Source organism: Macaca thibetana, chromosome 1 (genome assembly GCF_024542745.1).
Source record: "Macaca thibetana thibetana isolate TM-01 chromosome 1, ASM2454274v1, whole genome shotgun sequence".
NCBI classification, from domain to species: Eukaryota; Metazoa; Chordata; class Mammalia; order Primates; family Cercopithecidae; genus Macaca; species Macaca thibetana.
The window spans coordinates 194,755,622-194,782,856 of NC_065578.1; the positions used below are offsets into that span (position 1 = coordinate 194,755,622).

At 42.5% G+C, this 27,235-nt stretch overlaps 1 protein-coding gene and 1 long non-coding RNA gene across 5 annotated transcripts in view; one reads left to right on the plus strand and one right to left on the minus strand.

The window, feature by feature from the left end:
• LOC126950917 (lymphotactin) overlaps window positions 1-27,235 on the minus strand; it is a 215,864-nt gene that overhangs the window by 161,173 nt on the left and 27,456 nt on the right. The window contains exon 2 of one of the 2 annotated variants that reach the window (XM_050784847.1): window positions 26,423-26,515. The exons of the other annotated variant lie outside the window; for it this stretch is intronic. The gene's annotated coding sequence lies outside the window, so the exon portion shown is untranslated. The remainder of the gene's footprint in view (window positions 1-26,422; window positions 26,516-27,235) is intronic. 2 annotated transcript variants of the gene reach the window in all.
• LOC126950957 (uncharacterized) lies at window positions 2,536-26,911 on the plus strand. Of its 3 annotated transcripts, none has more exons than XR_007724304.1 (5): window positions 2,536-2,709; window positions 3,091-3,165; window positions 11,811-11,908; window positions 12,564-12,706; window positions 24,777-26,911. It is a non-coding gene; the product is annotated as an uncharacterized LOC126950957 (long non-coding RNA). The 3 variants fall into 3 exon arrangements; XR_007724303.1 differs by lacking the exon at window positions 11,811-11,908 and adding an exon at window positions 19,791-19,870 and having other exon boundaries at window positions 12,562-12,706; XR_007724305.1 differs by lacking the exons at window positions 2,536-2,709; window positions 11,811-11,908 and adding an exon at window positions 19,791-19,870 and having other exon boundaries at window positions 12,562-12,706; window positions 24,611-26,911.

Consider the following 27,235-nt stretch of genomic DNA (forward strand, 5'->3'; position numbering starts at 1 on the left):
TCCCCTTGGTGACCTTGCTAAGTAGAGCTGTTACCTTGGACCTCTCCAGGCCAAATGCCTTCAATAACTCTCCACTACCTGCAAAATGAAGACCAACTGCACAGCCAGACATTCGCTACTCCAAACTGGCTGTAGGGTTGGGCTTTATTTTGCAAGTGGTGGGAATTCATCAAAGGTATGTGGATTAGAGACGTCCAAGGTAACAGCTCTGCTCAGCAAACAGACCTTGTGTTTGCCTTTGGCTTCCCCACTTCACCCTCCATCTCTGTCTGTCAAACTCCCACCACGTTTCAAGATCCATCTTCATTGTCATCTGCTCTATGGGCATTTTCCAGTTCCAGCCTTTGTCCTAGCTCTGCCAGTCTCACCCTTAAATACACACACACACTCACACACACACACACACACTATCACCTCCCTCACCTTCTCTGCTTTTGTGTTACTGTTTCATTTCATTTTGTTTCCTCTATATTGTAGAGATGATGACTTTGTGTCTGTGAATCCATCTATCCCCAGCACTCTGGTAACATGGACCATACCTTGTTCGTCTGTCTCCCACCCAGGGACTTGGACAAAGTGCTCAGTTGACATTCATTAAACTGATCATCGGCACCAAGAAAGTACAAACAGATGAGTAAAAATCCGGAAACAGTCTTTCTCAGCAATCATTCCAGAATTATAAACTTTCTCTAGCATGACCATAGGATCTAAATGCAGTTCCAGTGGAATTAAATGTATGGGTTGTTTTCTGTCTATAGCATGACTCCTTCCTGTCTGAGAACTTTCTGGAACCCAAATTGCTAGTGCAGCTGGAATCAGGATGTCTGACAAGAGGCAGCTGTCACTTCACTTTTTGCAAAATATTTCCACAAAAATTGCCCCAAAATGCAAAAATCTTTCATTACGAAGAGCTGATTCATGGAATTTATAATAGGAATCCTGTACGGCTGCGTAATTCGGTTGAGGAAAATAGAAAAGAATGAACAAGTATTGGTCTCTCCAGGCCATTCCTTTTGAAGCCAAGTCAGGGCACAGAGCACTATAGACACTACATGACCAGCCTGGTTGAAGGGAATGTTGGAGATAAACTTTCCCACACAGAAACCCTTCTCAGTCCTGAGTCTCTATAAAAATGTACCGCTCTTGCATGTACATAGAGACTTCTCTTCCCCAGGCAGAGGAGTCAATGTGGAAGCCAAAGCCAAAGCACACTAGCCCTTCAGAGACCAAAAACCCTGTGACACTCTCAGAATACCTGTGTCCTGACAGATATTCAGCAAAATATTTGTGACAGTGTCACTATAACCTCTTTGGAACCCAGGGCTGTAGGTCCCATCCTTCCTGCCTTCCTACGTACATCTCATATGGAATCTTTCTCTCTCTAGTACATTCAGCCTCCTTCTAACAATTGGTTTCCTCCAGTTAATTTTTTTTAATAGAGATAGGTCTCGCTATGTTGCCCAGACTGGTCTCAAACTCCTGGCCTCAAGCGATCCTCCCGCCTCTCCCTCCCAAAGTACTGGCATTATAGGCATAAGCCACTGCACCCGGCCCCTCCAGTTGACTTTTAATGCCTAAACTTTTCACTTGAGAAAAATTAGCTTCCCTCAGGCTTCCTTTTGCTGGCTCCTCCCCCTCTCCCTGTCCTTTACTTGTTAAGATTCCTCAGAGTCAATCATTAGAACTCAATGATTCTCCCTCTACATTATCCCTGGAAATTTTCACCCATACCCACAGCTTCCATAACCACCAATTTCCACATGACCCACAGTTTTCTGTGTTGAACCCATATGCCTCCCAGCCCCATGCCCGTCAGCCCAGCTGCCTACTTATTCTCTCCGTTAGCTATCTCAAAGGCATCTCAAATTAACCAGGTCCAGAACCAAATTCTCATTTCCATCTCCCAATCCTCCAGACAAAGAAACAATAAAAAAAGACAAGACTCTTCTCCTAGTGTTTCCTAACTTCCTGAATGATACCAACCAGGTGGATAAGCAGAAACCAGAACCCATCGTGGACATCATCTTTTCCATGCTATTTCCCATAGCCAAACTAGCACCAGATCATATTAATTTACCTGCTGAATACCTTTCAGATCCTTCAGCTGTTCATGTGTTTCCCACCACAGGCCTTTCACGTGATGTTCCATGGCCTAGAAAGCTCTTCCTTCCCTCTCCTGGCTACCTGGTCAATGATCAGGTCAATGATAACAGGCTACAGAAGCTTTTGATAATAAAGGCAAAGAAACCAGAACACCACTCCCGCACTGATAAATGACTGTGGAGATCTATATTCCTGAAATCATGCTGAAAAGATGCTATTTTCTTTAGGAAAATGTTTCCCAGCCCTTAATCAATTCACTGAAAACCAATTCCCAGAGAGGTAACTCCACAGACTCACTTTTAGGCAAGTTGACTTGCTTCCATGTTTCTCCAAGTGTGATCCTGATCCCTGGGTCACCTATATTAGAGTGTTTATTAGAAACACAAGCTATCCCAGACCTAGAGACCCAGGAACCTGAATCTTAACTATCCCCAGGTGATTCAGATGCAAGCTAAAATTTGAAATCAAGACTGCGGTTCTAGAGAGTAGACTACCATGCTTTGCAACTATCTTGAGCCAGCCTTCATTTGTCTCCTAGCAACCCTTGAGCAATGACAAGTACCTGCCAAACACTGTTGTCAAAACCTCTCTCCTAGGAAAACAAAAGTATTTTGCTTTCTAAATTCTATAGGAATAAATCTGCTTTAGAAAAGGATAATTTGGCCACCAAGGAAGTTGGGAGAGAGTTTTCTCTTTAGAGCTGAGCTGAGGGTGCTTATAAGATCCTCTGGCCTTGGGATAGATCCAGAACTGACCTTGGGAAGTAAGGCCAGCAGGAGGCAGAGCTTTGCAAGGTTTTGGCATCTGGGAGTTAGAGAGAGGTTCAGCCATGGATAACCTTGTGACCTTGAGCTGCAGTACCTCCATATGGACGAAGAGGGTTAGGAGATGGACAGGGATCAGGTGACAACTGCTTTGCTTGAAATACGACAGAAAACCCCTATCCTATGATAAGTCTCTATGTCTCCTGTATTTATTTCACTTTAGGTCATGACATTTTGAGCACAATTGTGTATGGGATGCATTCATCAATAGAGTTGGAAGCACCGAACACCATAGGAGGTAAAGTATAATAATAATAATAATAATAATAATAATAATAATAAAGATAGATGATAGATAGATAGATAGATAGATACTTTTTGTGTGTGGTTACTATATACCTAGAACTCTGTGTCCACTTGCTATAATCTCTTCATCATCTATGAAAAGTAGACAAAAGTATTAGCACAGCATAGAAGAAAAAACAAAACTAAAGTATGAAATGTATAGTAATTTTCCCAAGGTCATGCAGCTAGAAGAGTGGAGCTGGGATCTGGACCCAGATCTGTGCCTTTCCACTGAGCCGTGATAGGTGGTGAGTTAAACCTATGTGCAGTATTGATGAGTCCATTCCATCCTCATGCAAAGCCACCTCCTCCACTGGGATCCCCCAATTTTAGTTTCCCTTCCTACTTCCACTTTATTTTCTTCTTCTGTAAATTTGATTATTTTAGATTCCCCATGTAAATGAGTTTTTCATCCCGTTTGCCTCCCCCTAAACCCACTGTCACTAAACGTCTTCCTATCATTCCAGCACCTGTGAATGCACGCTGAGATGTACCAAAAGGAAGACCATGACTTCACGTCTTCAACCAGTCCCTGAAAACATATGAGTCATTTGCTGCTGTGAACAATTTATCTTTTCAAGTTTGCATATTGAGTTAGCTTAAAGTATGTTCCTAGCCTGACTTATGGAGGAATTTCAGATCTGCTGACTAGTAAACAACAGAACAAGGTTGGCCCCCTTAGTGAGCAGCAATGAGATAAAATACAGTTCCCTGATGAGAGGCTCATATCAGGATCTTACTTGAATAAATCAGCTTTGAAAGACATTTGGAAACCACTGAAAGTTTTCAATATAGACTAAGTGTCAGCTGATGTTGAGAAATTAGTATTAATTTTGTTAGACTAAAGTGGTACTGTAGTTATACGGGAATATGTTCCTTTTTAAAGGCACATGTTAAATATTTCAAGTTAAAATAAAGTTATGTCTGCAATTTACTTCAGATTCTTCAGAAAATAACTAAAAAGGAATTAAGTGTATATGGTAAAATGTTAACAATTGTTAAATCTAGGTGTGTTCATCTTAAATTGTGTTCATCTTACTATTCTCTTTCTACTTTTCAAAAAAGTCAACATGTTCATAATAAGTGGGTTTTTTAGAGAGTTTTGCTACCAAGGCAAGGAAAAGTAATCTAATATTTATGTGCTACGTGCTTTACAAACCTTATATTATCTTATTTTGTTGTAACACAAGTAAAAATATTAATCCCATTTTATAAATGAGGATTATAAATCTCAAAGAGACTCATAACACAAAAGATGGAAGTTTAGACTTTAATCAAATGAATCTCAACCTTTGGCTATCAGGTCATCTCTAGATCTAGGGGGAAATCGTTTCTGCATAAAGCCTGCCCTTTGCCAGGCTCCACTTATTTCATTTAATTTTGGTGAGACAGGAAGGCATTTTGTCTATTTTTCCTCCTGAACTGTTATGTCTCTGAGTATGTTTCCTAGAATGTAATAGGAAGATTCTGATTATTTTCTTGTTTCAAAGCTAAAGAGGCCTTTACATAATCAAGAAGCTCTGAGACAAATTCTTTTGTATAGACTTTGAAGGACTTTTCTGTTGAATCAGATACCTTTTCGGCCACTAGAAAGGAAAGTGGCACAAAGATATCTAGCCATCACTCCAGACACTGAAATCATGAAGGTCAAATATATTCAGAGTTCCATCTTCGGCTATCATTTCTTGTGGGACAGTATGCATGCTCTTCAGACAGCGAATGATGTAATGAGCACCATTAAAGTTGCAGTTTTCATTCTACATGATCGACAACAACAGTTCTGCAGGCTAGAGACCAACAGGAAAGCCAGCCTCCCAGGCCCACCCCACCTCCCAACCAACCCAAATACTGGCCAGTTCTAATAGTATCAACACTCACGAGATGTTAGGCCAGTTCCTCCGAAAATAAGGCAGGCAGATAAAAATCTAGGAACACTGAAAATGGGAGCCAGCACATGTTGACTTACATTAAAAAGTATAACATCATTAGCAACACAGGTGGGTAACATTAGGGCTAGAAAATTTTTCTACAAGATATCTTTCTCTGGAGTTGGGTTTTATTTTTAATTAAGTACATCTTTCATCTGAGTTCTCATCAAGACTGACATTGTAAAAGGGTGAGTAAGCAATTATCTGGATGGGATGATATCCAGGGTACTGAAAAGGATTTCAGGAAATACTTTCTTCATCCCCTAACTGATCTCTGAAATTCCTTTAAGGCGTGATTCCTTTGGCTTAAGGCTTGGGTCTCTGGAAAAATAAAACATAAAGCAGAAAAAAAACTCCTAAAGTGGTTGTCAGACATTCGTATTACAGCATGCTTAAGTTGCAGGTAGAACAGGTTTTAATGGAAGAGTCACAGCAAGAAGATATTGATACCTAACTGTGATGAGTGAGGAGGAAACGTAGAGGAAGGTAGAAGAACAATTAAGAATGCATCCACTTAACCTTTTCTCGAGTCTGCTCTAGGTCGCACAGTACCCTTCATTCTTGCACCAAGAATAAACATCTTTCCATGTTTAATAAGGACCTGAGGCTTATGCTTTTACCTAAAGACACACAGTAAAAATAATATATATTTTTAAAATCTGTTTTCTCCACTAGCCCAGACCCCTTTGGTACAGTAAGTATGATTTTATGATACTGAACTTTGTCTTGGGCTCAATTGTATCCCCCCAAAATTCCTATGTTGAAGTCCTAACCCCCAGTACATGGAGATAAGGTCTTTAAAGAGGTAACGAAGGTAGGCACTTTGGGTGGCCGAGGCAGGCAGATCACGAGGTCAGGGGTTCGAGACCAGCCTGACCAACATGGTGAAACCCCGTCTCTACTAAAAATACAAAAATTAGCCAGGCATGGCATCACACACCTGTAATCCCAGCTACTCAGGAGGCCGACACAAGAGAATCACTTGAACCCGGGAGGAGGAGGTTGCAGTGAGCCGAGATGGTGCCACTGCACTGCAGCCTGGGTGACAGAGTGAGACTCTGTCTCAGAAAGAAAAAAAAAAAAGAGGTAACTAAGGTAAATGAAGTTATCAAGGTGGGCCCTCATGACTGATATCCTTACAAAAGCAGATTACGATGCAGATACACATAGAGGGAAGGCCATGTGAAGACATACCCATAGGTGGTGAAGATGGCCACCTATAAGCCAAGAAGAGAGGCCTCCAAGGAAACCACACCTGCCAATACCTTGATTCAGCTCTCTTTCAGCCTTCAGAATTATGAGAGAATACATTTCTGTTGTTTAAGCCACCTTATCTGTGGTACTTTATTTTGTGAACCCTAACAAACTAATAAAAATTCTAAAATGCATAATGCTCTTCACCTTGAAATGATGTTATTTTTAACTAAGAATAATAGCATATGTTTATTCACATGGGGCACTTAGTCCTGCCCCACTGTGTTGTGGTTCAAGAAGCTCTTCTGAGGCATTAGTCATCAGAATTTCTCAAAAACTAATCAAATGAAATGCAAAGAAACCAAACAGACTAAAATCTTCAAAAGAATTTATTGCAGCCATTTGCCAATAGATTTTAGCCAATATGAACTGTTTCTCAGAAAAAAAAAAAAAAAAATTCAGGTATCATGCAAGAGTTTCCAGGCCAACTGGTCACCCAAGTATCTTTTGGTGCTGTTTTACTTCCGAAAACATCCAGGTCACTCTTTCTTATCCACATTTTGCATTTTGTGTCCTTTACATAATTTTCAGAGGCCAGCAAGAATTCCTATTGATGATGGTTTATCATGCATTGCTTGTGGGAAGGTATAAGAAAATGGTGCAGCTCCTTTGGAAAACAGACAAGCGGCTCCTCAAAGGTTTAAATGTAAAGTCACCAGATGACCTAGATATTCCACTCCTAGGTATACAGCCAAGAGAAATGAAAGTGTATAGCCACGCAAAAATTTGCATACAATTATTCATAGCAGCATCATTCATAAAAGCCAAAAGTGTGAACAATCCAAATGTCCATCAACTGATGAACTGTTAAACAAAATGTGGTCCTATCCATGCAATGGAACATGACTCAGCAATAGAAAGGAATGAAGTTCTGATGCGTGCTGCAACATGGATGAACCCTGAAAATATTGTACCAAGCGAAAGAAGCCTGATATAAAATGCCACATACAGTATGAGTCCATCTATGTAAAATGTCTAGAATAGATCAATCTATAGAGACAGAAAATAGATTCGTGGTTGCCAGGAATTGGGGGTGAGAGGGATTAGAGACTGGTTGCTAATGGGTAGAAGATCTCCTTTTGGAATGATGAAGTGTTCCCAAATCAATTGTGGTGGTGGTTGCACAACTCTTTGAATATGTTAAAATCTACTGAACTCTATGCTTTAAATGGGTGAAATGTTACATGTATTATGTCTCCAAAATAAAGCATATTTACATATGCTTTCTCATCTCCCATTTTCCTTGGGCTGTACTCTTCTTTCCAATCCCAAGTACACACCACAGGCTTCCCCTTTGACAGAAGTCATAAAAAGGGGAATTCAGGATAGGGATCACAGTAGACAGATATTAAGGCCTTTTTCAAATCTCAAGAATTTAAAATGTCTGTTGGTTACCTACTGTATTAGTTTCCTATTGCTGTGATAATAAATCACCACAAATCTGGTGGCTTAAAACGACACAGATTTATTATTTCACAATTATGGAGATCAGCAGTCTGAAATGAATTTTACGGGGCTAAAATCAAGGTGTCAGCAGGGCTATGTTCCTTCTGAAGGCTCTATGGAGAATCTGCTCTCTTTCCTTTTCCAGCTTCCAGATGCTGCCTGCATCCTTGACTCATGGTTCCTTCCTCCATCCTCAAATCTTTTTTAAACCCTTTTAAGGACCTATGTAATTGCATTGTGCCCACCCAGAGAATCCAGGATAATCTCCTTATCTCAAATATTGAATATAACCATATGTGCAAAGCCCTTTTGCCCTGTGAGACAACCTGTTCACATGTTCCGGGGATTAGAACATGCACATCTTTCAGGAGTGTTACTCTGCCTACCACCCTACTATGTGCAGCTGGGGGCTGCAGCATTAGAAGGAGCAGTGGGCCTTAGTTCAGAGTCATGGAGCAGAGGGAAAGCAGAGAGCTAAGTCCTCCCCACAGCAAATGCCTACAAAGACCACGGACCCATTTCAAGTCCACCCCAGGCACATGGACTGCACTCTCCATCTGTCACCTTATGGATATCAGCAAACAATCAACACAGATAGTTTCAATTTTTCATAAAGGGAGCAAAAACAATTCACAGATTTGGAGTGGCTTAATAAGGAATCTTCTGAACCTTTAGAAGAGGCAGCAGTGATCTCCAGGAACCAGCATGGCCTCATGAAGATCAGAACCTGACAATGTCACCTCCCTTTCTGCTCTAGAAGGTGGATGTGATGATTAGGGAAATCTGGAAGTGCAGCACGTCTGACCTACTCCAAAGTTTCAAATGGACCACTAATAATATCCCAGGAGGCAGGATGGAGAAACATGGGCTGCAATGTTCAACCATTCTCTATATAAACAATTGGCTAAATCATCTTTGCTTCAAGACTGTTGATAAGTAGATTGACTTCATCTTGTAAGTCCCTAGTGTTGAGCCACAGGCCTGAGGTTTGACATTTTTATCAGTGGTTTCGATGAATATGTATCATGCTTATGCATAATAGCCAGAAAGGAGGTCATGAGCAGGATGTCTGGGTGTACACGTGCAATACAATTCGATTAGATCAAGGGGTGCATGTGGAGGGCAAATGAGCCTGGGAAGCTAGGTTGGGGGCTGATCTTCACTGGGTGCAGTTACACGCCCAGAGCCATGCTTAGATTATCTGTGTGTCTCAGTCTGTCCTAGCTACTATAACAAAGTACCATAGAGTGGGTGGGTTACATAACAGACAATTATTTCTCACCATTCTGGAGGCTGGGAAGTCTGAGATCAGGGTGCCAACATGGTCAGGTTCTGGTGAGGGCCCTCTTCCTGGTTTGCAGATGGCTGCCTTCTCATTGTATCCTCACATGGCAAACAGTGGAAGAGAGAAGTAAGCTCCTTCATGCCTCTTCTTATAAGGGCACTAATTCCATCCATAAGAGCTCCACCCTCTTGGCCTAATGACCTCCAAGAGGCCTCATCTCCAAATATCATCGCATTGGAGGTTAGGATATCGACATATGAATTTGTAGGAGACAAAACATGCAGTTCATAGATGGTGATACAATGAAAAAACCAGAGACCGAAATGGGAAACATCCAAAATGACACAGCAGATTAGAGATGAGAGTAGAGATGCACCTGTGTGCCTGAAGATGCAAGAAAGCATCAACAGAAAATGCCGCGGCGATGAAGGAAGAGCAGAGGCATGATGGAAGGGTGCACTCTCAGGGGAGCTAAGAAAGGACAGGATCAAAAATGTAGGGACAAGCCTTAATGTCAGGTGAAAGGAATAATTTAGCAAAGTAGCATACAATCCCACAATAAAATTTGATACAGTCATTAAAACAAGGTTCTCAAAAAGTAGTTAGTAGCATGGAAAATGCTCTTTGTATATTAATTTTTAAGTGCCATTCAAATTAGTGTACAATAGAATCCCAATTTTATTATTTTAAAAAGTGTGCTTAGAAAAAAATCAGAAAGACCTCAAAACGTTAACAGCAACTGTCTCTAGTGGTGGGATTATGAGTGATATTATTTTCTTCTTTTACATCTCCACAATTTCCAAATTTACTGCAATAAGTATGTATTACTTTTGAAATCAAAAAGATAATTCCAGAGTACAGGTGGAAAAGTTGGTACGTAAAAAGGAAGAAAACTATCTTTTTATCTCAGACGAAAAAGAAGAAAGAATAAACATGCATAGAAACAAGTACTTGGAAGAAGAAAGGTAAGTAGCGTCAGTGAGGAAGCTCATGACAGACAATGTCTTAGTCAAATCAAGAAGTCAATATTCCTTAGAAAGCATTTCTGCAAAGAGGCAATTTTCCCCTTGAGTAAAGAAGACACTTTTGATTTTTGTTCATTTTAGAATTTTAGCACCTTTTAAATGAGAAATGTCAGGAAGAAACATGGTGAAATTAATCTGCAGTCCAACTGTTCTCCAAACTTAACAAAAATCATTAGGAGCCATACGAGTCTCTGCAGGCGCCTGCTAACTTTAGTAAAGCAAAGTAGGGCAGCCCTCTCCATTTACTGGCAATTATTCCTGGCTACCATCACATCAGCTGCCACTCATCTGCCATTCATTGGCATTGCATTTGCCCTGCCAATTAAGTAATCAGCAATAAATAAGAGTCCATGGCCAACCAATGGCCAAAATTAGCCTCGGATCTCTCATCTGAAAAAGGAAGACATGCTTTCAACATCTGAGGGGAAGGTAGCAATATTCAAATGATTTGAGCATAGGAAATAGGACAGCGCTTCTCAGCTATGCCCAATGAATTCAACAGTCTGTCTCTGACATCAGTAGGATGTTTCTGCTAGAGCTTAATGGTTTTCTCTGTTCTCAATATCCTAACTTCCCATTAAAATGGTCTGTTAAGAGACCTGTGGATCCAATGCCCTCATTTTACAGATAAGAAAACTGCGCTGGGTGCAGTGGCTCATGCCTGTAATCCCAGCACTTTAGGAGGCTGAGGCAGGTGGATCACGAGGTCAGGAGTTCGAGACCAGCCTGACCAACATGGTGAGACCCCGTCTCTACTAAAAATTCAAAATTAGCCAGGTGTGGTGATGCACACCTGTAATCCCAGCTATTCAGGAGGCTGAGGCAGGAGAATTACTTGAACCTGGGAGGCAGAGGTTGCAGTGAGCCAAGATCACACCACTGCACTCCATACTGGGCAACAGAGCGAGACTCTGTCTCAAAAAAAAAGAAAACTGAAGCCCAGAGAGATTAATTGACTTCCCTCAAAGTCTCATAGCTGGTGGGTGGTACAGTTGAGAAGGGAAACCAGGTTTGCAGATACCAGGCACCTGTTCGCTCTCCCTCACCAACCCCTCATCCGCACTTAGTGGAAATGAGTACCAGAATGATGGGATGGGTGGCACCATACATTGTCCAGTAGAACTGATGAAGATGCCAGCTGGGACTTGAGGAACATATATTCCCAAGAGAAGCAGAACAAAAGAAGAGGTGATAGCCATTGGAATCTTAGTCTCCATATTCATAGTAAAACCTCTTGTATACATTTACCTAAATACTTTCTTTTCTTTATTTTTTTTTTGAGACAGAGTCTCTCAACATGTCACCCAGTTCGTCTCGAACTCCTGACCTCATGATCCTCCCCTTGGCCTCCCAAAATGCTGGGATTACAGGCATGAGCCACTGCACCTGGCCCAGTTTTCTTATCTGTAAAATGAGGGCACTGGATGCACAAGTCTCTTAAGAGACCATTTTAAAGGGAAGTTAGGATGTTAAGAACAGAGAAAATCATTAATCTCTAGCAGGAAACATCCTGCTGGTGTCAGAGATAGACTGTTGAATTCACTGGGTTAACTGCGAAGCACTGCCCTATTTCCTATGATCAAATTGTTTGAATATTGCTGCCTTCTCCTCAGGCGCCCACCACCACATCCAGCTAATTTTTGTTTTGTTTTGTATTTAGTAGAGACAGGGTTTCACCACATTGGCTAGGCTGGTCTTGAACTCCTGACCTCAAGTGATCCACCCCCCACAGCATCCCAAAGTGCTGGGATTACAGATGTGAGCCACCATGTCCGGCCTGCCTAAATACTTTCTAAAACCTACTTTTACTTTGAGCCTATACGATCTCAAGATTTATCAAATGCCATATATTTACTACCAGTTTTACAAAATAATGCAGTACGATAGCTCCTTTCTGGTAGTGACCTGATATCCTCATCCACCTAGAATATAAGCAAAAAAAGCAAAAAGGTCCCAGAACAACAAATAGTGATGGACTGCAGCCAGCCCATGCTCAGATACTCAGATACTAGGGTCATGGCTGAGACTGCATTCGGAACAACAGTGAGGGAAGAGACTGAAGGCCTACAAATGTAGACACGAGGGCTCAGAAGGCAGAGTTGCAGAGTCAGATAAGCAGAGTATTAAATGAAGGACATTGTAATGAAATTAGGTACAGACGTGTCATTTGTAGAGTCTCAGTTTCCTTTACAGCAAAATAGGGATAAATACTTCTTTATTTGCAAATTGTTTTAAAAATGAAAAAAAGATTAAACATGTAAAGCACTTAGCACAACAGTTAACATATACTAATTATTCAATAAAGGATAACTACTATTATAATTAGTGGGAGCAATATTTAATTGTGGCATTAGAAGACAGAGAAAGTGTTAATAATTTTGTTTAATTTCCTATAATTTTATTCCTTCCAGAGGAAACTTTTAGTTACAAGCACGTAAATAAATAAAATCAAACTCAACAGGAATGACGTTCCTGAGGATGGAGATACATTTTTTTTGTTGACCCATTTAAACTTGAACATCAAGTGATAATCAGTCTCCAGTCAGAAAGTCCCAGGTCAGTAAATCTGAATACATTCTCTTGCTTGTCTTCTTCTACAGACAAAAGGAAAGGGGCATTTGATTTGCACCTTGCCCCAGTCCATATAGATCACAGGGAGGTACAAGTACCACTACTCCACTGGCAAGATACTTTTCTAAACGGCACTGAAGAGGCCCAAGGAGAAAAGTGGTTGACTTGCTCTTTGGGAGTTTATTAATATAATCGGGTTCACAGTATAAAAGACAGTGATGTTCCTGAAGCCCTTTCTAGGCCAAATGTATTATTATGCAAAACAGCAACTTCACGAAGCCAGCTTCGGGAAGTCTAAGATGCTTCCTCAGCAAGACAGTGCCTGCAGACTCACTGCAGCAAAACTCTGCATTGCACCTTTCAGCACACACATGGAAAGGTCTTTGGAGAACTGCCTATTTTTCACAGCCAGAGACAGTAATGCTACTGCCAATTAAAAGACTACTTAGGTCTGTGGTAGATGATAAAATGCAGGCTAGAATTAAGATATTTCCTGCAAAATGCAGACCAAAATATCCTGAAATATTTTGTTATGGATTAACAATCAAATTACTAATCTCCCCGACCTTCACTTCTAACCTTTAGCATGATGGTCACAGGACCAAAATGACAAAGTCTTTAAAACAGCATCTGTCATGTTCTGAGAAGCATCCGACATAAATTATCTCACTTAATTTTCACAATCACTTTGCCAGGTAAGAACTATTACAGCCATTTGAAAATTAGGAAATGGAGGCTCAAAAAGTAATTTGTCCAAGGCCCACAACTAGCAAGTGGCAAAACTAGGATTTGAACCCAGGCACGTCAAGCTCACAGTTTCTCACAGTGCTAACCACATCTAGCCACTGCATCACTGTTTCCTTTTTTGTTTGTTTGTTTTGTTTGTTTTGTTTTGTTTTTTTCCTGAGACAGAGTCTCCCTCTGTCGCCCAGGCTGGAGTGCAGTGGCGCCATCTCGGCTCACTGCAAGCTCCACTTCCCGAATTCACGCCATTCTCCTGCCTCAGCCTCCCAAGTGGCTGGGACTACAGGCACCCGCCACCACGCCAGGCTAATTTTTTGTATTTTTAGTAGAGACGGGGTTTCACTGTGTTAGCCAGGATGATCTCAATCTCCTGACCTCGTGATCCACCCGCCTCGGCCTCCCAAAGCGCTGGGATGACAAGCGTGAGCCACCGCGCCCGGCCGCATCACTGTTTCTTCAGCCAATCCCGCCAGCACTCATGGCACACTCGCTGTGTAGAAGGCAATGTGTAAGCAGCTCTGGGAACATAGATGGGAGAGAGATGGATCCTGCCCTCCAGAAATTCACAGTTTAAAGGCAGACATGTAAGTAAACAACGACAATTTATGACTGTAGAAATGCAATAATTGAAGTAGAAAAATGGCAGAAAGAAGTGTTTGGTAAAACTTGAGGACATTTGATTTCCAGCCCACTGCCTCTCTCGTACACACCTGCCATTTTAAAATACAGAACTACACGGGGAGGCCCAGGATGGAGGAACACTTGAGCCCAGGAGTTCAAGGCTGCAGTCAGCTATGATCATCCCACTGCACTCCAGCCAGGAGACAGTGAGACACCGGCTCTGAAATAAATAATTAATTACTTTTAAAATAAAATAAAATATAGACATTATAGAATACCAATCCTTTGAAAAAAGTTGCCTGCTGTCTCATTCTGCAGCTGAGGATATTAAAGCTCCAGAGAAGGAGACAAACTGCTTGGATCATGAAATAACTGATGGGCAGAAACAAATGACTAGAACTTGAGTTTCTTGACTGACGGTTGCATGTTCTTGCCAGTACACCAAATGCCACCCTGGGCTATCACTCACCAGAAATCTGGAAAGACTTTTGCAGGCAGCAGCCCACATACATGGTTTTTTCTTTTTCTGTCCTACCTCACTCCCCGAGGGAAAAATACATCAGCTAGCCTTTGGAGGTGGTATAAAGGAGTATAACCTATGAGTGAAGATGAAATATTTGGAATTGCTAGTTAGTGTCTTAGAAGCAGGCTGCAAAGAATGAAGCTTGGAGAAGATGGAGTCTAATGGTGAAGGGCGCTGTTCACAGCCCAAATAAAAGCCTCAACTCCCTTTGCTTCCTTCCTTTGAGGTCACGTCTACTAGAGAGATACTTTTTTTTCCCATGTGAATATAATTGGTTTCACTTCACAATTAGCACCTACTGAGGTAAGTATTCACACCTATCTGCGGTCTAGTAAGACAGTTCCAGAACTTTATATAGCAGCCATGGGCACGTACCTCGAAAACCTCCAAACCCCCACCAGCATCTCCCACCACCACTCCACAACCACCGCCCCACCACTACCACCCCCCACCACCACACCCCCCACCATCAGCCCACCACCACCCACCACCACTACCGCACACATCACCACACCCACCACTCCCCACCACCATCAACCCCCACCACCCCCCACCACCACCACACACTCCCACCACACCACCACCACCCACCACCACCACCATCACCCAACGATGACCACCACCATCACCCCCACCACCACCACCACCACTACACACACACAACACCACCCCCACCACTCCCCACCACCACCACCCCACACTCACCACCCCCCACCACCACCACACCCCCACCACCACCACCCCGCCACCACCACCATCACCCCCCCTACCACCACCCCCAACAATGAACACCACCATCACCCCCACCACCAGCATCACCACTACCACACACACCACCACACCCACCACTCCCCACCACCACCATCACACCCTCACCTTCCCCCACCATCACCAACCCCCACCACCACTCATCATCACCACCCCCACCACTCCCCACCACCAGCCCCCACCACTACCACTACCACCAACCCCACCCTCACACCACCACCCCCACCACCATCCCCACCACCACCACCAGCTCCCTACCCCATCCCCACCACCACACCCCCACCTCCACCACCAGCTCCTTACCCTCATCCCCACCACCACCACATCTCCCCCCCACCACCACCACCATCACCACCCCCACCACCCTCAACCACCAGCCCCCACCACATCAGCCCCCACAATCACCCTCCCACCACCACCCTTCCACCAACCCCACACCACCCACCACCAACCCCACCACTACCAGCAGCTCTCCACCCCCATCCCCAACACCACCACACCCCCCACTACCACCATCACCACCACCATCACCCTCCCACCACCAGCCCCCACCACCACCATGTGAGCCCCCACCCTCACCCTCCCACCGCCACCCCTACCACCACCACACCACCCACCACCACACCCACCACTCCCCACCACCACCACCACCACCATCACCACCATCCTCACCACCACCACCAGCTCCCTACCCCCATCACCACCACCACCACACCCCCTCACCATCACCACCATCACCCTCCCTACCACCACCCACCACCAGCCCCCACCATCATCCCCACCATCACCCCCCACCCTCAATCTCCCACCACCACCCCACACGACCACCCCCACACCATTCCCATCACCCCCCATCATCCCCCTACCCTCATCCCCACCACCACCACCCCCTACTACCATCCCACCACCACCACCACCACCATCATCCCCTACCCTCACCACCCCCCAACCACCCTCCCACCACCATCCCCACCAACCCTCACCAAACCCCCTACCCCCATCCCCACCACCACCATCACACCCCCACCACCACCACCCCACCAGCACCCAACCACCACCACCACCCCCCACCAACCCCCTACCTCCATCCCCACCACCACTTCAATCCCTCCACCGCCGCTCCCAGCCACCACCCTCTCTCACCCCATGCCCTACCACCCCTACCACCCACCTGCCCCCATACCCCACCACCACCACCATCCTCACCACCACCCCACTCACTCTGCCACCCACACCCACCACTACCACCAGCCCTTCCAACCCTGGAGCATAATGGACAATAGTGCCAGCTCCTGCTCTGTGAAATGCATTGCTCTCTGAAACCCATTGTGGTGTTTGTATGGAGGCCATGCTTCCCCAGAGGCTCCTGGTCATAGATGAGAGCAGCAAGGCTGCTACAGCTGACCCACTCCTGTGAGACATGGCACTCTGAGGTGCCAGGACCGTCAAATGCCTTCTTGAACATTCGCTAGGCTACACAGAAGTCTGAAGTGCTTCCACCCAACTTCTCCTTCCTCTCTCCTTCAGTTGGGGTCGGATTTGCATTTCAGTCTCACAGCTCTCCCAATAGCTCCCAGCCTCCTCCCCATTTCCTCTCATGGTCCTTTAATAAAAATCTCACACACCTAATCCCATCTCGGAATTGGCTTGTTAGAGGGCCCAGACTAACAGCTTAGCACAGGAAGTGCCCTGGACAGCACCAGGTCACCAGGATCCCACCATTGAAGTACCTGCCACCTTAGCCTCACATTGCATGGCCTGGGTCGGGAGGTGCCTTCACGGCTTCTTCACCTACCCATCAAGGAGTTCCTTCAGTCTGCTTTGCAATGCTCCCAGCAACCTGACAATGGGATTTCCTATCAACAAGACCCAGTGATCGACCCTAGTATGCGAGGGATAAGAAAATGCAAAACATGGAGTCAACAGTTCCTGGCATTTCATTCATCTAAGAATGAAACTCAACAACACTCTGGCTAAGAGCTTAAAAACAGAAAAATACAACAGGGCCCTAGAAAGCTGGGGTAAAAGCCAGCCAGGGAGAAGCAGCAGCTGAAGCCATACTGTATGGTCTAACAAGTCAACAGCAGCAGTGCAGAGGAAACCCATCTGCTTGATTCCCAAGGAGTCTGGAATTTCTGGGGAAAGCAGCAAAGCACAACTCTGAAGACAGGAAAGTGCCCATCCACCCGAGCCTCCTGTTTTGGGACTCCATCACTCTCCAAAATAATTCTAAATTCAGAATCAACCCACATCTGCAGTGAAGAATATACATTCATTAGAAATTTAGGAATAAGGTTCTGCTGAGAAGGTTGAATTTTTCCATGGCTTCTCTCAGGGTGGATTGATGAAAATTGATTTCTTATTGATAAAGTGTTGTGTTTTTTATTTTTTAATTTGGGCCTCCTTCCCTTTTATGCTGCTGTTTGCTGCCCTTTTGCCCATGTGTACAGAATAGAAACTAGGCTCATTCGTGCTGCTTTTGCCCCAGCCCTTCCTATTTTGAGGACCTTGACTTCTGGCTCAACTGCTCTAATCCTCTATTACCCATCATGCCCTCAGGAGCTACCAAGCAACTCGTGCAGTTGAATTCCCCAGAACCCTTCTTCACAGGTTGTCCGTGGAAATCATCTCCCTTTCACCTTCAGATTCTGGCTCAAATAAATTGTGGGCGATGAGTCACCTAACTCTGTGACTCATATCTGGTCTCAATACAGGTTTTTTATGAGTCGAAAAAAGGCATCCATATAGATAAGACAAGAAGGAAAACTAATTAGTGAAAATAATTCTGCAAAGGTGGTGAGATTAGAGATCCCTGTGTGTGGTTTGAAATTTTATTTAATGCATAAATAATGACAGAATAAAAATGGATAAATTCCTATAAAATAAAAATTCATCATTACAACTTTATTCTTCCTCTGAGCCAAGAACAGGGCTAGAATTTTTTTGAGACAAAGTTCAAAATTTTATTTCTGCCTCTAGATTTCTTTTCCAAGGTCAAGTTCCCTCCACTTTGCCACTCCTTTTCTCACGCAATCCTTTCTTTCCTCATATTTGAGGAAAGGGAGAGATTTCCCTGGGGAAGGAGAGAGAGTTGGGATGTGGTATTAGGAGTATCCTTGCTATTCACTCTTCCTGGAATGCTCTTCCTCCCACCACCTTGAGGTTTTTGTCCAAATAACTTCTCAGTCTGGTGTTCCTTGACCACCCCACTACAATTTGCAAACCACTCTTCAACCTCTAGTACTCTGTATTACCTTCTCAGCTTGATGTTTCTTCATAGCTTTCCTTATGAGAGCCAAGATTTTTGTTTTATCTACTGCTCTTTCCCCAATACCTAGAACAGTTCCCAAAACATTCTCAGGTTTGTTCAATGTGTTGTTCAACTCTTTTAAATTCTTACTGATTTTTGTCTGATTGCTCTATTCATTACTGACAGAAGTATAGTGAAATCATCCACTATGGTCGTCAGTTTCTCTACTTATTCCTGAAGTTTTGATAATTTTTACTTTATGTATTTTGGGATTATGTTACTTGGAGTAAAGAAATTTAGAAGTGACTTATATCACTTCTAAATATAATGAGGAATTGTCCTTCGTCATTATCTAGAGATTGTTTATTTCTAATAATGTTTTTTTTCTCTTAAAGTCTGTTTTATCTGATTTTAAAATAGGTACTTTGACTTTTGGTTTTGGTTTTAGTTTGTATGGTATATCTTTTTCTAACATTCTACTTGCAGTCTTTTAGCTGGTCTCTTGTAAAGAGTATATCCTTTCTTTCTAATACAGTTAGATCATTTTGGTTAGGGTATTTACTCCACTTATACGTAACATAATTTGACATGTTAGCACTTAAGTTGGTTATTTACTACATTCCTATTCTACATTTTTTCTCTTCTTTCTTGCTGCATTTGAATTGATTATATTTTAATCATTTACTTCTTCCCCTCCACTAGTTCATAATTATACACACTTTTTTGAATTGTTTCAATAATTATCCTTGAAATTATAATATGCATTTATGACTTAACAAAGTCTGATGATAATATCCTCACTCCTCCTAGAAAATGTAAAGACGTTAGAACATTTTAACTCCGTTCTCTGACCCCTGCTCCACCCCTGTTGTGTGCAACTGTTGTCCTATATTTAATTCTGTAGATTTTTTTAAATTCCAAAGGACATGATGATGACGATGATGATTGCTTTATACAGCATTATTTATTTCCATTTATCCGCATATTAACATTCTCATTCATCTTAAATTCTCTCATTTGGCATCATTTTCCTTCTTCTTTATCCTTTAGAATTTCCTTCTCTGTTGTTCTGCTGATAACACATTCTCCCAGTTTTGTTTTGTCTGGAAATGTCTTTATTCTCCTTAGACGTGAAGCTTTAACTTGGTGTTTTCTGCTTTTAGAATATTGAGTGCTCTGTATTTGGAATCCCATTGCTCCTATTGAGAAGTTAGCTGTTGGCCAGACTATTCCTACTTTCGAGGTAATCCAAGGTATTTTCTTGGTATTAATATTTCTTCCTATGATATGTTTAAGCATGGATCCTTTTTAAAGATATTCTGTTTGGAACACACTATACTTCTTAAAATTATGGAGTAATGTATTTAATCTGTTTTGAAAAATTCTGTCATTATCACTTCAAATATTACCTCCACCCCATTAGAAAAATTTGACAGATGCACTATTTCCTTTCCCTCTTTCTAAGAATCAGTTAGATGATTGTCCTACCTTCTTACTGTACTCTCCCTGTCTCTTACCCTCTCTTCAGTCTTTTTATCCTTTTGGCTCTCCACACTGGATAGATTCTTCTAATAATATTCAATTTACTAATTCTCTTTTCAACTATATCTAATTTTCTGTTAATTCCATCTGAGTTCTTTACTTTTTTATTGTGATTTTTAGTTCTAGGATTTCTATTTGATACTCTTTTTAACTCTATTCTGTCACTTTTTAGAATTTCTGGGTTTTGCTAAAATTTTCAAGTATTTGTTTTCTTGAAGAGAGCAAACAGTTGTTCTATAGTCTCTGTCTGATAATTCCAATATCTGTATCACTTTTGTACCTAAACTGTCTTTTTTTCTGTTGATTCTTATTCAACATGTCTTATTTCCTCATGTGTTGCATTGTCTTTGATGGTGTAGTACATATTTTATTTGAAAGAAAATTATTTGCTGAAATAATTTGAGACCTAAGATATTGTTATTTTCTTAGGGCATTTTTGTTGGCTTCTACCAAGCAATAGAGACATTAGCAGTAGAAGACCACTTTAATCTAGGTTGAAGGCCTTTGGATTTGTGGAATATCATATGACACAAAGAAACTGGACTCTTGCACAAGGAAATAAATTTCTGGTTTATCTACACTCTTAAAGTACAGCCCCTTGGGACCACAGCATAAAGCAGAGGTGATTCACCAAGGTCCACTAATTACCACTTTTTCTCTCTTCTTCAGGAGCCACAAGAAAGTACAAATCAGTCTCTCTGGTCTCCTTTGAACTAAAAAGTACCCCCAGGACAAAAGAGGCCTGGTGTTACTCATTTCTCTGGGTCATCGCCTGGTATGTCTCACTATCTTGCTAGCTCTTTGATGGTTTTAAGGAGAGGATTTTTCCCAGCATTTTGTTGCTTTTGGCAGCGGTGGCTGGCCCAGATTGCCTCGTCTATTATTACCAGAACTGGAAGTCCTTTAGATTGCCCAGATCCATGGATTTTGTTTATATCAGAGAGCAAGATAAGTATTCAACTTAAGTCATACTGTTACTTTAGGTTTCTATCACCTGCAGCCAAATCTAATTTTAATAACAGCATTCTTATCACACCAAACAGGGGAAATGTATTCTAGCTCCTTATTTATATTCTCTCTCTCACTTTCTTTGTTTGACTTTCTCCATACCCCAATAGCCACCAACAATCAGATGCCCCAGTGGTTTTGAAACTCACAAGAGGGGCTGCCTTAGCCATTTGTAATGTTATAGATAGCTTTCTTGCAACATCCACAGGGGGAGGAGGTGAAGAGGAGGAAGAAGAATCATCCCTTAACACAAACACTGCATTCCTGTAAAAGATAGGCTTTTCCTCTCTCTTCAGTCCTCTTTCTGTACAGTCCTCTGAAGACTGGCCTCAGCAACTCACAAGGGTCCTCTGAACGTAAAATGTATGTTCTTTGCACCTCCTGTGCTCAGCTTTGAACTTCAATCACAATTCTAAAAGGAAGAATTATACTCTGTAGCTAATGCTGTCTTGCTACACTCCAATAAATAGGTAATATATTCTCAACATATTGATTATATCTTCATGTATGTTTTATTGTCCAATATAGTGATTATATCTTTATGTATATTTTTATTGCTCATATATTGAGAATATATTATGGTTTTGAAGGGCAGTCATACATACTGTTTAATGGTTTTGAAGGGCAGTCATACATACTGCTTTTCATGTATTCTTATAAAGTTGTCATTAGTAGCATTAGCCATCTTCATTTTTTAATCTGTTTTATATTCTAATGTTTTCCACGCAGACCAAAACAAAATAATTGCTTTTAGATGTTTTGAAATTACTGTGTTTTTCAAATATTTGTTCGTTTCATACAGTTAACTTTTCTTCCTCTAATGGTAGCAAAGCTTACAGTGGTCTTAGTTGGATCTCCCTGTTTCCGCCAGCTTTGCCATGCTCATGAACTTATTCTCCTCTCTTAATCTTTTAGCAGAAGGGCAACTCATAGGGAATCTTAGCACACCTAGTCTGGGGAAAAGGAAGAAGGGAAGTAAAGAGGAAGGAAGATTCCAATTTGCTACAGAGAATTAAGGGAAATGGTGTTTTGTTTTGTTTTTAAAGTTTTATTCAAATAACAAACGGCTGACCTTCATGGAGTGATTCTTTGATTTGTTAACTCAACGTGTGCATCATTTTCTCAGTCTAATTTCTCAGATACCAATTGGGGGTGGGATGGAGGAAGAATCCAATGGAGAAGGCAGTAGATCCTGAGAACCAGTGGTTGGGAAGAGTCAGAGGAGAAAAGGCCAGAGCAGGGAAAACACATAAAGTTAAGGCTGGAGATGACAAAACAAAATGCTATCATCTACCCTATTTAACCCAGTTCACCTGTCTCCCATTGCCTCACAGCAACACCTTTACCACATCCTTAAAGCCCCAACCAACACCCCATCCTTAAAAGCCAATCAACTCTCTGGGGGATCTTGTATCCTACATGACAACAAAAACGGAGATCATTAGATGGTAATGCCTTCAAGTCCTGGTCTCCCCACTACAAATTTATCTTCCCTAGGTGAACCCTTGCTCCCTCCTTTATGTCATAGAGGAAGTTTCTTTTTCCCTATCTGAGGAGATAGGGAAGCTGTGCTCTAAATCCATCCACTCTCTCCTCTTCACTTTGCCACTGGCTCAGGATTGTGTACTTAAAACTGCTCAAGGCTTTCCCCTCTTTAACAAGAAAAGCCTCTCTTCCTATAAATTCTTTGTATACATTTACTATAAGTCCCCTCTATCTACCACCAAACCTCTGTGCTTTCTTTCGTCGTCCAACACCCACTTCTCTTCTTCCATGCTCCCCCACTGGGTTGTTTGCTTCCACTGCACGTATGGTCACTTACAGCTATGGTCTGACATGTATGTGCCCCCAAACTTATGTGTTGAAAGTGAGTCACTAATGTGATGCATTTGGAGGTAGAGCTTTTGGGGAATGATTGGGTCATGAGGGTGGAACCCCCCATGAATGGGATTAGTGCACCTATAAAAGAGTCCCCAAAGAGCTGCTTTGCCTCTTCCACCACATGAGGACACAGCTAGCAGGAGCCATCTGTGAACCAGAAAGTGGGCCCTCACCAGACACCAAATCTACTGACACTTTGATCTTGGATTTCCAGCCCCCAGAACTGTGATAAATAAATTTCTGTTGTTTATAAACTACCCAGTTTGTGGTATCTTGTTAAGCCACTCAAACAGACTAAGACATTTACACATAAATGACTCTGCCCTGGGCTTCAGACTCAAACATCCCACCACTTACTGATCATCTCCATTTGCATTTCTCTGAGATACTTTAAACTCAAAATGTCCTACTGGACATCATTTTTCTCCACTCTCTAAATCTGGGTCTCCTTCTATTCCCTTTCTCAGTAAATGGTCCCCAAATTCCTCCAGTCATATAAAGCAGAAACTGAGGTTCTTTCTTGATACCTATTTCTCCTTCAACCCTATATCCGATCCATCCCCATATCTTATTGTCTAACCATCTAGACATCCCTCAATTCTGCCTCTGTTTATCTCCTTTGCCACCACCCAGTAACTGCTGACTGATCTGCCTGCATGTAGCTTGCCCCAGCCAATCTATTCTCTACAGTAGACAGCAAGGTCTTTATAAAAATGCAAATCTGAATCTGTCACTCCCTTGCTAAAAATGATTCAGTGACTTCCCAATGATCCTAGGGAAAAGCACCCAAAATCCTTAAAATAGTGTAGTAACAGAAATCCTATTTTGAAACATAGACACACCCCACACACTTTTCTCTTATGCCAACCCAAAAAAGTAAATGTATCCCCTAGATGGCCAGAGCCATCCATCTGCTCTGGGAAAGATTAAAACTGCAAAGGAAAAATGCAAAGAAGCTGGGAGGAAGAGTTCATATTCTGATTTTTTACTTTGAAATGGAATTTTGCAGCAAGCCAGTAGTCATGCAAGAAAAGATTTCCTGAATTCCTTTATCCTCTCTTTTAGCTTAATCCAGAATCAAGTCTGGCTGCCGAGATCATGGGTTCCCCACAGAACACATAAGGTTCCCCTTGCTGTTCTATGGTAGAAAACAAAACATCTAATCCATACTTCTCATTCTGCATACATTCCCTTATACAATGAGCTCCTAGCTGAGAGCCCACAGCCTACCAGTGAAACAGGAATTAAAAGAAATTAAAGAATGTGTAAGCAAAAACTCAGTTGTGTGTAAGAAAACCCAATTCCCCTTGAGGAAGAGAAAGAGCTGGATTCCTTTAAAATTAACTGCCTGTTTTTCTGTGGCTAGTGAGCCTTATCTCTCCCTTTCCCAGGCATTGTGAAGACCCTGTTTCCCTAGCTGTGCAGATGCAAGGTCACTAGGCAGATAAACTCAAGTCATAAAATGTGTTTTTCCTTGGAAAGTAAGAAATAATGTAATGCATGCCTCAATTGAATAACTGTCTTTGTTTCTCACTGTCTTCCCCCTGCACAGATCTCCCCCCACCCCACAAAATGCTTAAAAGGTAACCAGACTCTTTGTTCAGGGCTCAGTCTTTTTGGATGTTAATCTAACTGAGTATGTGCACCTAAATAATAAATAATATATATCCTCCTCGACCCTCGGTCTCTCTGATTCCTCAATTATCCCGCTGCACCAGGACTTATAGGAGCAGAAATCAGAAGACTTTACTCCACAAGCTTCAGGTGGACATGTGGACAAAGCCATTTGAGAACATGACAAAAATACAGCAAGAGCAGAGACAAGATCAGATCATCCTGGGGGCAGATGCTGGGCTCTTACCAATTTGAGAGAGAAAAGGAAAAACAACCCGGCTACAAGATGCACAAGTAGCAGGCCATAGCCACCAACATCAGCAGAGCAATTGGAGGCCAGGAAGACAAGGATGCTTCTGAAGAGACTGAAAAAAGTAGAAGACAGTCCAAGTCACTGCCAGGTTCCAAGGTCTCTTTTGTCATTATTGTTACAAGTACCAAGTCAGCCAAAATCCTCTCCACTCTTCAAAACCATCTTGAAGAGTTGCAGGTCAGGGTTGCTGCATCTGAGCATGTTTACTCACAAAAGGTTACAGATGCTCCTCACCTTACAGTAGGATTACATCCTGATAAATGCGTCATAAGTTGAAAACATCTCATAAGTCGAAAATGCATTTACTACAGCCTAACCCACTGAACATTGAAGCTTAGACTAGCATACCTTAAAACGTGATCAAGACACTTCCCTCAGCCTACATTTGAGCAAAATCACCTAACACGAAGCCTATTTTATAATAGAGCATTGAATAGCTCACATAATTTATTGAATACTATACATTACATAGAATTTGTGACAGCTTCACACCATCGTTATGTCAAAAAAATCATTAAGTCGAGCCACCGTAACTCAGGGACTGTCTGTATTTATATTTTTACTTCACACTAAGCTTTGAAACTGAAATTTTTGCTCCTCAGCAGATGGAGTTTCTGAGAAAGACAAAATTAGTTATAGAGCACTAAAAAAAAGAAGAAGAAGAAGACAGAGGAGGAGGGCAACATGGAGCAGGAAGAAGGAGAGAAAAAGGAAGAAACCATTATTGCTCCCTCATCTGAACTGCACTGCGAGTCAGCTGGGGCTTCTACCACAGTGTCCTGGAAGCCATGTTTGCTGCCCATTTCTGGACTCTCCAGCCACACTGGCCTCCTTTCCCTTTCTCAAACATGCTGTGGTTCCTGCCACTTCCAGATAATCTCTTAACAATCTATTCCTTCTGCCTGGAATGCTTTTCCTCCCACCCAGCCCCGTCCTGCCCAGCTAACTCCATTCTTTGGACCCTGCATCACTTTCCCAAGAAAGCCATTTCTGGACTTCCCTGACCCCTGCCTCCCATCTTCACTGGCCCAGAGTTCCCTACCCTATAGTCTCATCGCTCCAACCCAGGCATTGCTGCCTCCCAGGACTCTTCCCCATCGCTAATATAGTCCTGCTTGATTGTTCAGTTAATTTTGCCTCCCCTGAAGACCACAAGCCATGTTGGCAACGATGGTCTTGCTCACCATTGCACCTCCAGTGTCTAAAAACCATAGGCATGTCAATTCATTTTTGTTGAGTAAAGGAATTGTTCAATAAGTGCACAAATAAATTCACATTAAAACTTGTCCAGAAACAAAGGAGTTTTCCTGTGAGAAGCAGCTGCTCATTCTGGGGCATTTGAGTGCAGTGAGATGACAATGACGACCATTGGAGGTGCTTTCAAAGCGATGCCGGTACTAGACAGATGGCTGGAGTGCATACCCTTTAAGGACTCACCTATCTCAGAAGTCATGTGTGTTTCTGTAGGTGTAAATGCACAGAGAGACCGGAAGGATATGTGTTCAGCTTCTTTTCAGACTGTGAAGGTCCCTGCAACCAGAAGGAAAGCTGTCTTCAGGAAAGGATAAAGGGAGCGAGCATCTGTCTGTGACTCTGGTGGTTGCACAGGCTGGTCACCTCAAGGTGGAGCGACACTGTGGTGAGACCAGTGGAGCACCAGTGAGGAAGCTCTCATAGACCTGAGCCAACTGAATTAATTAAGACCAAGAACAGTAAAGGGACCCAGAGGGCAAACTCTGAGAGGCAGTCATAACCAGCACCCTCTCCCCAAACCATATTACTCATTCCCACAGAAGTGTGTGTCTGCTTGCCTTTAATCTGTTCTGACTGTAAGCCATTTTGAGGTGGATATCCCAATCCCAGTGATGGCTACCATGTTCTGCACTGAGTAGATGCTTGACACACATCCAATAAGTAAAAGCGAGTCTTTATCACTTGGGGTTTGTTGTTTCCCCATCGGTTGCTCCTGCTGCTCAAGGGTGTGTGTGTGTGTGTGTGTACACGTGTGAATTGAATACACACATTTAGGGGGGTGGGATACAGAATTGAGGCACCAACAAGTATCCAATATGAATGTCTTTAAAGTCAGCATCAGCAGCGAAGAAGGTACTGCACATAGGATGTGCAGGGGAAAACCTTCTTACCAGACACAGCCCACCACCAAAGCCCCCCTGCCTAAATCTGTATTTGAAAAGCTAATTAAAAATGTTTTTTTTCTTTGGGGTCTTCAATTATTTGCCTTTGAAAGCT